Below are 14,336 nucleotides of genomic sequence, written 5' to 3'. Positions count from 1 at the left end.
TATGTGCTTGGTTGTGACACAATTATATAATTTGTGTACTTGCAGGTAAGAGTTCATGGCCAGAGCTTCTTGGAGCAGAGGGGAAGGTCGCTGCTGCAACGATCGAGAGAGAAAATCCTCTTGTTGAAGCTATAATTGTGCCTGAAGGATCGAAGGTCATTCTGGACTTTCGCTGTGATAGGGTTTGGGTTTGGGTTGATAAAAGGGACATTGTTATTCAAGTCCCTGGAATTGGTTGAGATGCAAAAATAGTGATGCTTCTAAAGGAAATAAGGAGGTTTAATCTCCATGCATGTGTTGGGTACTAGATAAAAGTTGCTATTAATTCTCGTCCGTTTACTATATCATCAATAAAGTTATACTACGTGATTTTAATGCTCCTCTCTCTCTCTCTCTCTCTCTCTATATATATATATATATATATATATTCTGGGCATGGAGTTCCACTTTTTGTTCTTCTGGTTCGAGTATATATATATATATATATATGGAGTTCCTTTATGTAGTTAAGAATTATTTGTGATGTATGGGCTCCCTGGTCTTGATGTTTCTTTCAATTGTTGTATGTTTGGTTCCTGCAGATTTGTATTATGTTTCCTTTGCCTTTCTTTGGTGCTTCAATGATATATAATCTTGCTTATAAATAAAAAAAACTGAATTAAACTACTACGGATGAAAATCCAACTTCTTTTAAAAAAAAAAAAACCGAACACTTAGCTTAAATTGAAGCACCTATTTGATTGCTGTTTAATAACTACTACAGAGAGGAGTTAGCCGGCAGAGTCCCCTCTTTGTTTATCTCTCTGAGTTTCTACTACTAACTAGCATTTTCGCTAATCAATCATAGAATTGATTCCGATGAGGCTGAAAAGGCCCCATATCAGTAGTAAGCTATATAGTGCCCTGTAATCTTAAAGCTAATGTCCGGCCTGTTAGAACTGTGGATGATAAAGAAATATACGTGAATTGTGATGAATTGAAATTCCTTTATTCAGCAATCATCCTTGGCTTTATATAGCCTGTAATACACGTTACTGACTAACAAAAGGAAAAACTAACTCAACAGAAAGATATGCTAACTGTATTCTGTTATTCGTCTAACTGATTGCTTAGTCTGTTATTTATTCTAACCGATTCTAATAACCAGAATATGGTTTGTTATTGACTCCTTCATTCCATCCCTTAAACTAAATGCTTCATAAGCATTTAGTTTATATTAAGATGGTATTTCACATACTCCTAGTAACTTCCAAAGCTTTTGGAATACTTCGAGCTTCAACGGCTTGGTCATTATATCTGCGATTTGATCCTGACTCCCACAATGAATTAACTCAACTGTACCCTCCTTGGTAAGGTTTCTTAAGAAATGAAACCTCACATCAATGTGCTTACTGCGACCATGCATTACGGGATTTTTAGACAACTTAATAGTTGAACTATTGTCACACATTATGGTTGTACAACCTTCATCTAAGTGTCCCAATTCCTGTAAAATTCTCTTCATCCATACTCCTTGGCAGGCACATACTGCTGCCGCCACAAACTCCGCTTCTGTTGTTGATAAAGTCACAATAGGCTGTTTCTTCGAACACCATGAGACAACACTTGAACCTATCAGAAAAACATAACCGGATGTGCTTTTTCTGTCCTCCATATTGCCAGCATAATCACTATCCGTGAATGCTAACAACTCTCCTTCTCCCCCCCTTTGATAATGAATCCCATAGTTCACAGTTTCTTTTAGATATCGAAGAGCTCTCTTAGCTGCTTGTAGATGAATCTCCATAGGTCTTGTCATGTATCTACTTATGAGGCAAATAAAGAACATCATGTCGGGTCTTGTGGCAGTAAGATACATTAAGCTACCCACTAACTGTTTGTAGTGAGTTTCATCAACAGTATTTCCATCTTCATTTCTACTTATCTTAAATCCTGGAACTATTGGACTTTCCACCAAATTACTCTCCATCATACCAAATCTTCTCAAAATCTCCAAAGCATACTTCCTTTGACATATATAAATGCCATCAGATTTTTGTAACACCTCAATTCCAAGGAAAAACCTCATTTTTCCCAAGTCAGTCATATCAAACTCCCTTAATATAGAGTTTTTAAAATCAGATAGCATTACCTCATCATTTCTGGTAAAGATTAAGTCATCGACATAGATACTCAAAATGATGATTCTTCCTTCTTGGGTTCTTCTTGTAAATAAGGTCTGCTCACTTTCGCATCTCTGAAATCCTTCGCCAATGAAATGTGCTTCAATTCGACTGAACCAAGCTCGTGGAGCTTGTTTCAATCCATACAGTGCTTTATGCAGTTTGTAAACCAGATGCTCGCTCCTCTCTTTTCATATCCTCTTGGTTGCTCTACATAAACCTCCTCACTTAACTCGCCATGAAGAAACGCCGATTTGACATCCAACTGAGAAATTATCCAATTTCTGTGCGCGGCCAAAGCGATTATCATTCGCACTGTATCCATTCTTGCTACCGGGGCGAACACTTCTGTATAATCTACATCATATTTTTTAGAATACCCTTTTGCCACCAATCGAGCTTTATACTTCTCGATTTTCCCATTCTCATCATATTTAGTTTTATAAACCCATTTCACCCCTATTTTTTTTGTTCCCGCTGGTAATTCAGTGACTGTCCACGTTTTATTCTTCTCAATAGATTCAATCTCACTGTTCATGGCCATCCTCCAGTCTGCTTTCTGCACAGCTTCTTCATAAACCGAGGGATCTGTTGACACCTCAAGTGCCATGTTTGTTTCATCCTCATACAATCCTTCATCGGTGATATAATCTTCCATCCACGTGGGAGGCTGCCTGTCACGTCTTGAACTTCTTTCTCCATGCTGCATGGTTTTATCGTCATGCTGCGAAGGTTCACTGTCTCGCCTTGAACTTCTTTCTCCATGCTGCATGGTTGCACTGTCATGCTGCATAGTTTCACTGTCCCGCCTACTTCCTTCTCCACCTTCTCTGAGATTTATTGTTTCAGCTCCTGTGTCACCAGCTTCTTCTTCTTCATCACCCTCTCTGTGATTGTTTCCACCAGGAACACCAGCATCATCAATACCATCTCCTCTGTTGCTATTTTCCCTTGCCAAGACTTCATCTTCATCACCCCAGTGTAAATTTTCCACTGCTTGCTGGTCACAGTTTTCACCCCAATTCCACAATTTTTCTTCTTCAAAGATTACGTCCCTGCTCACGATGATTTTCTTTGCCACAGGATCAAAAAGTCTGTAACCTTTTGACTCCTCACTAACCCCCAATAATACACAAGTAATGCTTCTGTTGTCAAGCTTTGTTCTCCTCTCTTCTGGAATATGGACGTGTGCTATGCAGCCAAAGACCTTAAAATGATCCACCGAAGGTTTCATCTCGCTCCAGGCTTCCTCTGGTGTAACATCCTTTACTGCCAACGTGGGGCACCTGTTAAGAACATAGACTGCCCAGTTTACAGCCTCTGCCCAGAAGGTTTTGGGAATGTTTTTGTCAGAAATCATGGATCGAACCATGTTCATTACGGTTCTGTTCTTCCTCTCTGCTATGCCGTTTTGCTACGGGGTATAGGCAGTTGTCATCTGCCTCTTAATTCCATTGTGTTTGCAAAATTCATTGAATTCATTTGAAATGAATTCTCCTCCTCTGTCAGTGCGAAGACATTTAACAAACAAGCCGGTTTGTTTCTCAGCCATGGACTTAAAGTGTTTAAATGAACTGAAGGCCTCTGATTTCTCTACCAGAAAATATACCCAGGTTTTCCTACTGTAGTCATCTATAAATAGTAGAATATACCTCTTGTTGCTGTTGGATGTAGGGGTGATCGGCCCACAAATGTCAGCATGGATGAGTTCCAGTTTCTGAGATGCTCTCCAAGTGCTTTTCTTTGGGATGGGGTCACGATGTTGCTTTTCTTTCAAGCAATCAGTACAGATGTCATTTGAGGTTGAGAGTGGAGGGAGACCACGCACCATGTTCCTGTATGATAGAGTTCTTAGACCCTTGTAGCTCAAGTGTCCATACCTTCGATGCCAAAGATGGCACAAATTCTGTGTTCCTGTGAGGAAGCATTGATCAGCTTGTTCTTGAGAAGAGGGTTGGGAATCAGGCAACAAGATGAACATCCGATTTATGCTCATGGTGGTTTGGATTATCAATCCCCTTTCTGGATGAAATATCTTGCAGGTTCCACCTTTGAATAAGATATCTAACCCTCTTTCTTGCAGCTGGCCTATGCTCAGGAGGTTATTTCTCAAATCCGGGACATAATACACTTCAGAAATAACGTGATTGATGTCAGTCAGCAGTATCTTCACACTTCCTTTACCCATTACATTCATCCTTGTGTTATTCCCCAACTTCACAGAATGTCAAAATTCTAAGTTTAGATCACTGAACATGGCTTTATAGCCACACATGTGGTTAGAACATCCTGAATCAAGGAACCATGCATCTTCTCTTCTGGCTTGATGTTTCTCCACATAAGCCATCAAAAGCATTTCCTCCTCCTCATCAAGTTCTGTGTAACGTGATTCTGTCTTCACAGTGGGACATTCATATTGAAAATGTCCAAGTCGATGGCATGTGTAACATTGGATTGTTGCTTTGTTGCATGCATCTTCTCTTCTGGCTTGATGTTTCTCTTCATAAGCCATCAGAAGCATTTCCTCCTTCTCATCAAGTTCTGCATAAAATGATTCTTTGTTCACCGTGGGACATTCATATTGGAAATGTCCAAGTCGATGGCATCTGTAGCATTGAATTGTTGCTTTATTGAAGTCTGTTCTTCCTCTCCCTCGTCCTCTTCCTCGATAGGCAATTCAGCCACGACCTCTGCCTCCTTCATATGTCACCTTCAGAGCTTGTTCCTCACTTTTATGTCTCACAAATTTCTGCTCATGGACGGTTAATGAACTCTGTAGTTCATCAACAGTGAGAGCATCAATGTCCTTTGACTTTTCAATAGAACATACAATATAGTTGAATTTCTCAGTCAACGATCGTAAAATCTTTTCAACTATTTTAACATCCTGCATGTCTTCTCCATAAGTTCTCATTTTATTGGCCACTGTCATGACTCTGGAGAAGTACTCTGTCACTCCTTCACTAGACCTCATTTCAAGTGTTTCAAACTCTCTGCGGAGAGCTTGAAGATGAGATCTCTTAACCCTTGCATTTCCTTCGAATTTCTTCTTCATTGCATCCCATATATTCTTGGCAGTGTCTTTCTTGAGAATAGTATCAAGAACCATTCGATCAATTGCCTGAAATAGATAATTTTTTACTTTCAAATCTTTCAGCTTTATCTCATCGTTCTTCTTTTGTTGTCCTTCAGTTTGCATTGATCCACTTGCCTCAGTGTATCCATTCTCCACCAGTTCCCACATTTCCTTGGATCGAAGGAAGTTTTCCATTAACATACTCCAATGGTCATAATGACCATTGAATCTTGGAATCGCTGGCTGGACAAAGCTTTCTTCTGTAGTCATCTTTCTGTGCTGCCGGAAGGAGTTTTCAAAGTCTACTGCTTTTGAGTTTCAGGCCTAGTGGAGGCTCTGATACCAATTTGTTAGAACTGTGGATGATAAAGAAATATACGTGAATTGTGATGAATTGAAATTCCTTTATTCAGCAATCATCCTTGGCTTTATATAGCCTGTAATACACGTTACTGACTAACAGAAGGAATAACTAACTCAACAGAAAGATATGCTAACTGTATTCTGTTATTCGTCTAACTGATTGCTTAGTCTGTTATTTATTCTAACCGATTCTAATAACTAGAATATGGTTTGTTATTGACTCCTTCACGACCTCCATCCTCTTCCCTGTTTTCTCCCCTCGTAAGGTAGTTCAAGCATCTCCGAACCAATTCCCTAGATGGAACAAATCTTCCTAAGCCTAAATGTGCCATGAAAGGAAAGAAATTCCCGAAGTCTTGTCCAGATCCTCAACTTCATATGTTAGTTTTATATATTTATTCATATTTCCATGTGACATATATTTAATGATTCAACTTGGGTTTTTCTCTATTTATCGTGTCTTAATGACACCGTTGTTACACTGAATTAGATACTTTAGTCGAGAATTCAATCCAAAAGACTTAACTCTTGTACTCGATTTTATATATTAAATTTGTTCTTTTATCCATGCCATGTGATATATGTTTCAATTATTAAACTGAAAGTAATTTTGTTTTGTTTTTTTTTTACCGTCAAAGATATAATTTTATTGATGTAAAATTAAAGACAGAGAGGCTTCTTTATTAGATCATGATTAATTTAAACCAATCTATACTGGTATTTTATACGAATAGAGAATAAAAAGGGCTTTAATTTAATACCATCCACATTGAGACGCCTTAAAGCATCCAAAGCCAATTTATAAAAAATTGAAATTCAATGTCAGATGCGGAGAAAATAAGTTCTTCATCATCGAAAAGCTATACTGAGAGAGATCGAACATGTGTTTTTAGGGGTGTTCAAAAAAACCGATTAACCGAAAAAACCGAGAAAACCGATGAAAAATTAACCGAGAAAACCGAACCGAGATAGAAAACCGATTAAACCGATTTTAAAACCATAAAATTTGACCGGTTCGGTTCGGTTCCGGTTTGACCGCTTAAACCGGTGAACCGAACCGATAGTATAAATAAGTATGCCTAAGTGCCTAACCCTAATTCAATTCTAAACTAAAGTCGCCGCCCACACCAAAGAGCAAAGAGCCAAAGACATCATCTTCTCCCTTCCGCATCTGTCTCTTCACAGATGCCCTTCACGGCTTCACCTTCAATTTTCATCATTCCTCTTCTCCTTTCCGTATCTGTCTCTTGACTCTCTTCTTGCATCCTTCCTCTTCTCCCTTTTGTATCTGTCTCTTCCTTCAATTTACATCCTCCCTCTTCTCCCTCTTCTCCTCTTTCAGCGTGGCAAAGATGAAAACCCAGATTGTAATCAGCGTAGGCGGCGACAGTCCTCGGAGATGTTCCAAATCAAAATATTTCTTTCCATGTTATCAATTTTGGTTTTTGAAGATCATCATTCATTGTCGTGGGACTGGAAGTTCTTTTGCCGATAGGACAAATCTACTGAGCATGCTCTGTACATGCATCGAGGAGCTAAAACACATTAATTTCTTTGGTTCAATCGAAGGCATTGCCTTCCTGCCATTGGAAAAAAAGTATCTAGAATTTACCTCTTTCGAGATGTGTATCATGTCAAGTGATTTTACAAGCTAGCTACAATATGATTTTGTATTTCTCTGGCTATGTTTACATGAATCATCGAATCTCTAAATTGCAGTCTGATCCATCCTATCTTTGTTATTATTGCTAATTTCATACAAGTAGAGTTTTCCTTACAGGCAATCTGATCCTTCTTTTCTCTTCCTCCTACAAGTTATTCAATCGAGCTTGTTTTATGAATTTTGAGAAGATTAAACAAGGAAATGTCTGGATTTAATGAAGGGATTAGGTTTCCCGGTTTTTTCCAAAAAAACCGGATTTAACCGAACTGGACCGGCTCGGTTTGAATCGGTTTTCGGTCCGGTTCGGTTAATATTTCTCCAAAATAATGAAATTCGGTTCGGTTGGTTTTTTTAGTCTAAACCGAACCGAATCGAACCGAACCGTGAACACCCCTATGTGTTTTTACTCCAAAAATCCACCACTATTTCTGTTGATTACAAGGTTTAGGTTTGAATAGATAGAAATATCATGGTTTCAGTGTTTTTCTTGTTAAACAACCAATTTAATTTAAAAGTTTAAATTATTAGGTGAGGTATAAAATATAATTTATATTATTTTTTAATATATTTTTTTAAATAAAAGCCTTTCAGGCTTCAAATTTGCATAAATCTACACTATCACATGCTTATTTTTTATAAAATAAATAAAAATAATAAAATTTAAATTCGTAAACACTTAGTTATCAAGATTATGATACTAAGTCAAGATACTAATTCAACAAAAAAAATCTAACTTGATAGGTGAAATCTTAAAATATATTTTATATTATTCTTTAAATATCTCCATATAACCTGGTATAAGATGGGAAAAAAAAAACATCATGTGCTTCTTAATTATAATTGTTAAGGAATTAATGGACGTTATAGCGTTATGGATTGTCATGAGCGAAAAAGAACCAAGGAGCTCTAACCTCCATTCCGGAGATTTCCTCATTTACAATAAACTTATTTAAAATAAAAATTTAAGGTAAACGTAAACAAAAAAAAAAACTCAATTTATGTGTGAAATATTTTCACAAATTCTTCTGCATCCATGCAACATATGCTAAAGAGAAATTGCTAGCTAGTTTATAGGTGGCTTCTTTCCTATGCTTCATAATTTTACTGAATTATGGCTCTCTCTATCTGTGTGTGTTTGTGTGTTTTTTTTATTTTTGACAGTCTTTTAAAAAAGAATAGGTTATTTTCCATTCCATAAAGGTGGTGGTGCATTTTTTATGGTGGTACGTTTTATCATTTGCGAGGCAGTTCAGCGTTGATTAATCATTTTACTTCTTCCCTTCTTTTTTCTCTCCCAAGACACGGATACGTGCAAAGTTTTAACAAATTTAACGGTGTACTTCCATTTATATTTATTTTAAATTTAGTTTTTATTTTTTTTATTTTTATTTTTTTTAAAATTTGATGTTTATTTAAGTTTGTTTTATTTTTAATTTTGTCCCTAATCATTTAATCTTATTAGATTTTTTTAATCCAATCTAATCTTTGTTTTTTTTATTGCTATTTTTTTATTTTTATTATTATTATTTTGATTTTATTCTTGGGAGTGTGATTTAATTTTATTTAGTTTTCAATTTTGGTCATCATTTTTTATTACTCTTTCTTTATTTATTTATTTTTTTGAGTTATCCTTGCTTCATATTTTTTAGTTAACTTGAGATGACTTGATTTTTTTAAAAAATTTTATTTTATCCTTTGCCATTTAATTATTAACCTTTAAGTGTGTTTAATTCAATACTATTTAAAAACAAATACACGTGTCAGCGCGTGATGGGTTATCCTGAATGCGAGGTGGTAAAGTTAACCCGAGTTAGCTTGTATTTTTTTAGTAAGTTTTTTTTATTTAACTTTGGTATTTTTTTGTTAAGTGCTTCTTTTGGAAGTCTTTTTTTTTCCTTGATTTTTTATGAGTGTCTTTTTTTTTTCAATTTTATTGTTTTGCATGGAATAATTTGTCATTGAACTTTGCTATTTTTTCACTTTTTTTCTGTTTGGTTATTACAATGGTTGGTTGATAAAGTTAACCCGAGTTAGCTTGAGTTTTTTTTTTTAGGTTTTTTGTGTTGAACTTTGTTTTTTTGCTAGGTATTTTTTTTAGATTTTTGTTTTTTTACCTAGGTTGAATTGACACGAGTTTGCTTATTCATCATTATATATTTTTTTTAATTTGTTAATCTTTGGTATTAATTAAGTAGATGCTGAATTTTATGATTTTTTTTCTTTTTTTTTTATACAGGATATTTTAGTTTTATATTGTAAATCATGCTTTAATAAATTTAACACAGTTTATGTCGGACCATAGCTCAATTTACAAGAAATTATTAAATATATCGGCCAGTCTCGTAGTACGGCCCATGAACAGGCTTACTCAACCATGCCACCAAGATGCTGAATCTTTTGTCTTAAAAGGCCTCTCTCTCTACATATAAGTCCATGCATGAGGCTAAGTGTTCGACTCTCTGGTTTAGCATGTTTTATTGGACAGTTTAAAAAATTGAAGTGTTTTTTTTAAAATAATTTTTTTTTTATATTAACCAATTAAAATATCTAAATTTAAAAAAAAAATAAAAATAAAAAAAATAAAAAATTTAGTTTTTTTTAAATTACTTATAAACACTTAATAAAAATAATAATGTTGTTTGAAGCTCCTCGACAGTGCAGAAACACGTTGTTGAGGTGTGCCGTTCTCAAGTGGGAGTGTTGGAAATCATAGCACGTGGTGATTTTGTAGTTTCTATCTCTAGTTTTTTATATTTGGAAAAGATTAAAAAAACGTGATTTGCAAAATTTTCAATATAGAAAATAAAAACTTCATTTATAATAATAAAAAATTATCATAAAAATTAGATGAACCATATTAAATCCTTGTTTCTTATATTATAGAATTAAAAATCAATTTTTTTTTGTGTTTTTTTGAAGTGTTTAAAAAAATCATTTTCAATTAATAAACTCGTTTTCTATAATTTTATTTGAAAAAAACTCATATTTTACTGTTTATAACTACTCCTTTCTTCTGGTTCTCTATTTTTTATTTCTGATTAAGTTTTTTATTTTATTAAATAGCTCTTAACTTCTTCTTTTTTTGTTAATAAAAGAAATAGAATAAGATTCTCTTTAAATGAATTTATTAAAATAATATTACAAGAATTATCCAAGATTAGAGTTTTTTTTATAGCAATATTAACAATCACTTTGTGAAAAAAATATATATTAACCTAATGTGCTGATTTTTTAATAAAGTTGCTTATTGATATTCAATAAAAATAAAATTTCTATTTTGTTAGAATTTTTTTATATAAGTTTTTCATATTTATTATTCTTATATTTTTCATATAGGTGCATGAAAATAATTGATTCATGATTTTTTTTAATTAGCTTTTACAATCATAATTGGTTCTTATTTAAAAAAAAACAATACTTTTCATAAAAAAATTAATAAATAAATAAATAAGAAAAGATAATCTTAATTAAAAAATAAATATTTTCTCTTTAACTCAAATTATTATAATTTTTATGAATATTTGTTTAATTGTCATTAGTTTCTATTCAATAAATCATGGTACCAAAAACAAAATTGATATGTTATTGTCAAAAAGAAAAAGCTTACATGAATAAAAAAAATAATAATCTTAACTCAAAGATAATCTTCAAGATTTTAATTTTTATTTTTTTATAAATTATCTTTTAATTATTATATTATTAAATAAAAATAAATTTTGAAAAATGTTCCCGCGGTGGATTCTAGAACTAGTGATACTACTAAAGATGCGGCTTTCCACGTTGGCTGAGAGAATATATTTTAGTCAGAGGTTTCTACTCTTGACGCGTGGTTTGACCATTTTGGATTCGCTAATTTCCGCTATCAAAGTCCATCACCGTTTAGCACAAGGTGCAAGATAACCCTATTTTCCAGTTTTTGGACCCGGACCCGTCTCGTGGATCTCCTGGCATTAATTCAAGCAACCCCCCTGTTCCCTTGTTTGGAAAACGTGGTGAATTCTTTTTCTTCTTTTTTTTTTTAATTTATTTTTTTGAATTGTTTTTATTTATTAATTTTTAAAAATAAAAAAATTATTTTAATACATTTTCAAATAAAAAAATATTTTTTTAGAAAAACTATATCCAGTTTTTTAAACAGATCCTATCACAGTTTTTTTTAATGATAGAGGTCATCGGGCATTATTAATATTTTTTAATATTAATTAAAATTAATTTTTTATTTATATAAATTTAAAGTATACTCCGATTATCAAATTAATATGACTTATTTTTTTAAAAAAAAAAAACCTAACAAATTCATCAAAACGCAACTTACAAATCACTTGACTTTGAACAAGGGTGGTTCCTTGCATTTTCCACAGCAAATAATTTATTAGGACAAAGATTGAAAGACACAAAATTGCCATCATTCGATGTTGATGGATAAAAGCAATTACTGCTTGCGGTTGTTGAAGAAGACATGATTGAAATTCCATAAATCATATAACTTCTTACAAATAAAAATGCATAACTGTAGAACTAATTGATAGCATAACAACCAAAAAAAAATAGAAGAAAAATTTGTTTAATAACTTGATTAATGTGTAAGTTTGAGATTAAATTAAAAATAAAATATTCTATTTATTTGTATGACTAAAACTTTGTTAGAATTTAATCTTCAACATGAACTTTTTAGCATAAAATATTAATATGTTTTAAATTAATTTTGGATGAATAAAAATTTATCTTAAAAAACTCTTTGTTGATATATTTTGACAAAATCCTCTAATAGAACTTTATACCATATGAAAAAAATACCTTTGTTGGTATTTATAAAGTAAAAATTTTAAAAGTTAAAATTAAATCAAAATGACACCAAAGCTTTGAGAGGAGAGAGTTTCTAAATAAAATAAACTTTGAGCTTAAATTTATCTATTAGTGTGCTAGTTGGGCTTAGGTTTTATGTCTGAGTTTCTCATAATATATATATATATATATATATATATATATATATATATATATATATATATATATATATTTGTTATGAGTGTTTTTTTTAAAAATTTAATTGTTTTATATGGAATAATTTGTCATTAGGCTTTGCTATTTTTTCACCTTTTTTTTATATTTGGTTATTACAATAGTTGGTTGTTACAATAATTGATTGGTAAAGTTAACTCGAGTTAGCTCGAGTTTGTTAACATCTAGGTGCTTCTCTTAAAAAAAAATTTATACCAATCTCATATCACAGGTTGTGAGTGACATTATATCTAAAGTGATGTTATATCCAAAGTGACATTATATTTTTTATATAACTATGAATATTCAAAGTGACATTATATTTTTTGAGTTTTTTTATCTTTGATATTAATTAGGTTAATTATTGAATCTTGAATTTTACTATTTGTTGTCGTTTTTTTATGCAGGTTATTTTGGTTTTATATTATAAATCATGGTTTAATAAATTTAAATTAAACCCAGTTTATCTTAGATTATATAATTTGAATATTAAATTTTTGCATTAAAAAAATTTAAAACAGCCGACATCGTAGCAGTAGACACTTATCTTGTCAGCAACATGTTTTCAACTATTAAATAAATATATAAATATTTTTTAAGATTGATTATTAATTCATGTACATGAATTTTTGAAATTAATAATAAAGTTGTAATTCAAATACACTATCCAAAATGTTAAAAAATAAATTTAAAAGTACATAAAATTAAAGCGAAAGTAAAAATAAACTCACTATTAAAGTTACATCCTTCGATGTTTTATGAAATATAATTCATTTATAATTGAATCTGAATCGATATTGTAACAACCCCTCAATCGGGATAAAATAACAATCTCATGTCAACTGGAAAACAAAATAATTAAATTTTTTTCCTCTTTTAATTCATTCTTCCTTCATTTGATTCTTCCCTAGATTAGTGTTTTATAAGTTAGACTTTGTAAGTTTACAAGGTTATTCTCTCACTTCTTATTTTTTTTCTTGGAATTTTTTTTTTATGTTTTTCCCATATATTTTTTTTATTTCTCCTCGCCTTTTCTTTTCTTTCTTCTTCTATTCTGCTTCTACTCAGTCGGCAACATATAAAAGGAAGGGGGAGCTGATTTGTTTTATTTTTTAATGGCAAATAACCATTTTACTCTTAAGGAGTTATTTTGCTTTTATTTGACGGGTTTTTTTGTTAACATTACCAAACTCTGTTCATCCTAAACTCTTAATTAGATTTTATTCAATATATTTTAAGATCCCTCGTAAAATTTCAACTCGATCTGATGGTCGGATTGAAAATTACGTCCAATAACGTAAAACTAATCAAATTGTAATTTTTCATTAAATTTTTAAATTTCTCCAAAACTTTTAAAATTTTAACCCAAGCTAAAGCATAATATTAGAAGGCTCTACGCAAATTTTTAGAATTTTTTGATAACTTAATTGAGAATTATAAATTTTTTTTACATAAAACTAGTTAAAAAATATTGATAAAATTTTGACCTAGGCTGAAGCCCAACCCAGCCTTTGCCAAGCCTCCCCCTATGCGTCTAATGTTGGATTCAATGACTGCATATTTGCTTTAAGGATATTCCTTTCTTTTTATTTACCAAATAATGCATAATTTATAATTGAGATACACATTGACTCGGATATATATATATAAACACAACTTCAAGTGCACTAAATAATTTCTTCACTGGCTACAATATTCTGGTCGTGAGAAAAAACCATGAAAACATGGATCGGATAGGCTTGCAAAGGGAGCCACGTGCATACACAGAGCTAGTAAACAATCCAGAATTTGTAATTAATTATAATTAACCGGTTAATCATAAGAAGATTCTTGTATAATTGCTTGAGAGTTAAACACAAACAAAATCACTGGAGAATTATAACGTACAATAATTTCTTTCACCGTTGTTTCTGAAGGGAATACTAATTCGAGAGTTTATGTTTGTTTTTGTTATTGCATGATCTAGTAATAAACACAAAAGTAGTAAAAATATTTTTTTTATTTGTTTTTATGTTTTAGAAGTGTTTTTTAAAATTTTTTAATTTTTTTTTACTTTAAATTAATATATTTTTTG

The sequence above is a fragment of the Populus alba genome, chromosome 10 (genome assembly GCF_005239225.2).
Source record: "Populus alba chromosome 10, ASM523922v2, whole genome shotgun sequence".
Taxonomy (NCBI): Eukaryota; Viridiplantae; Streptophyta; class Magnoliopsida; order Malpighiales; family Salicaceae; genus Populus; species Populus alba.
The sequence above is the reverse complement of the archived record's forward strand: the minus strand, read 5'-3'. Positions refer to the sequence as shown.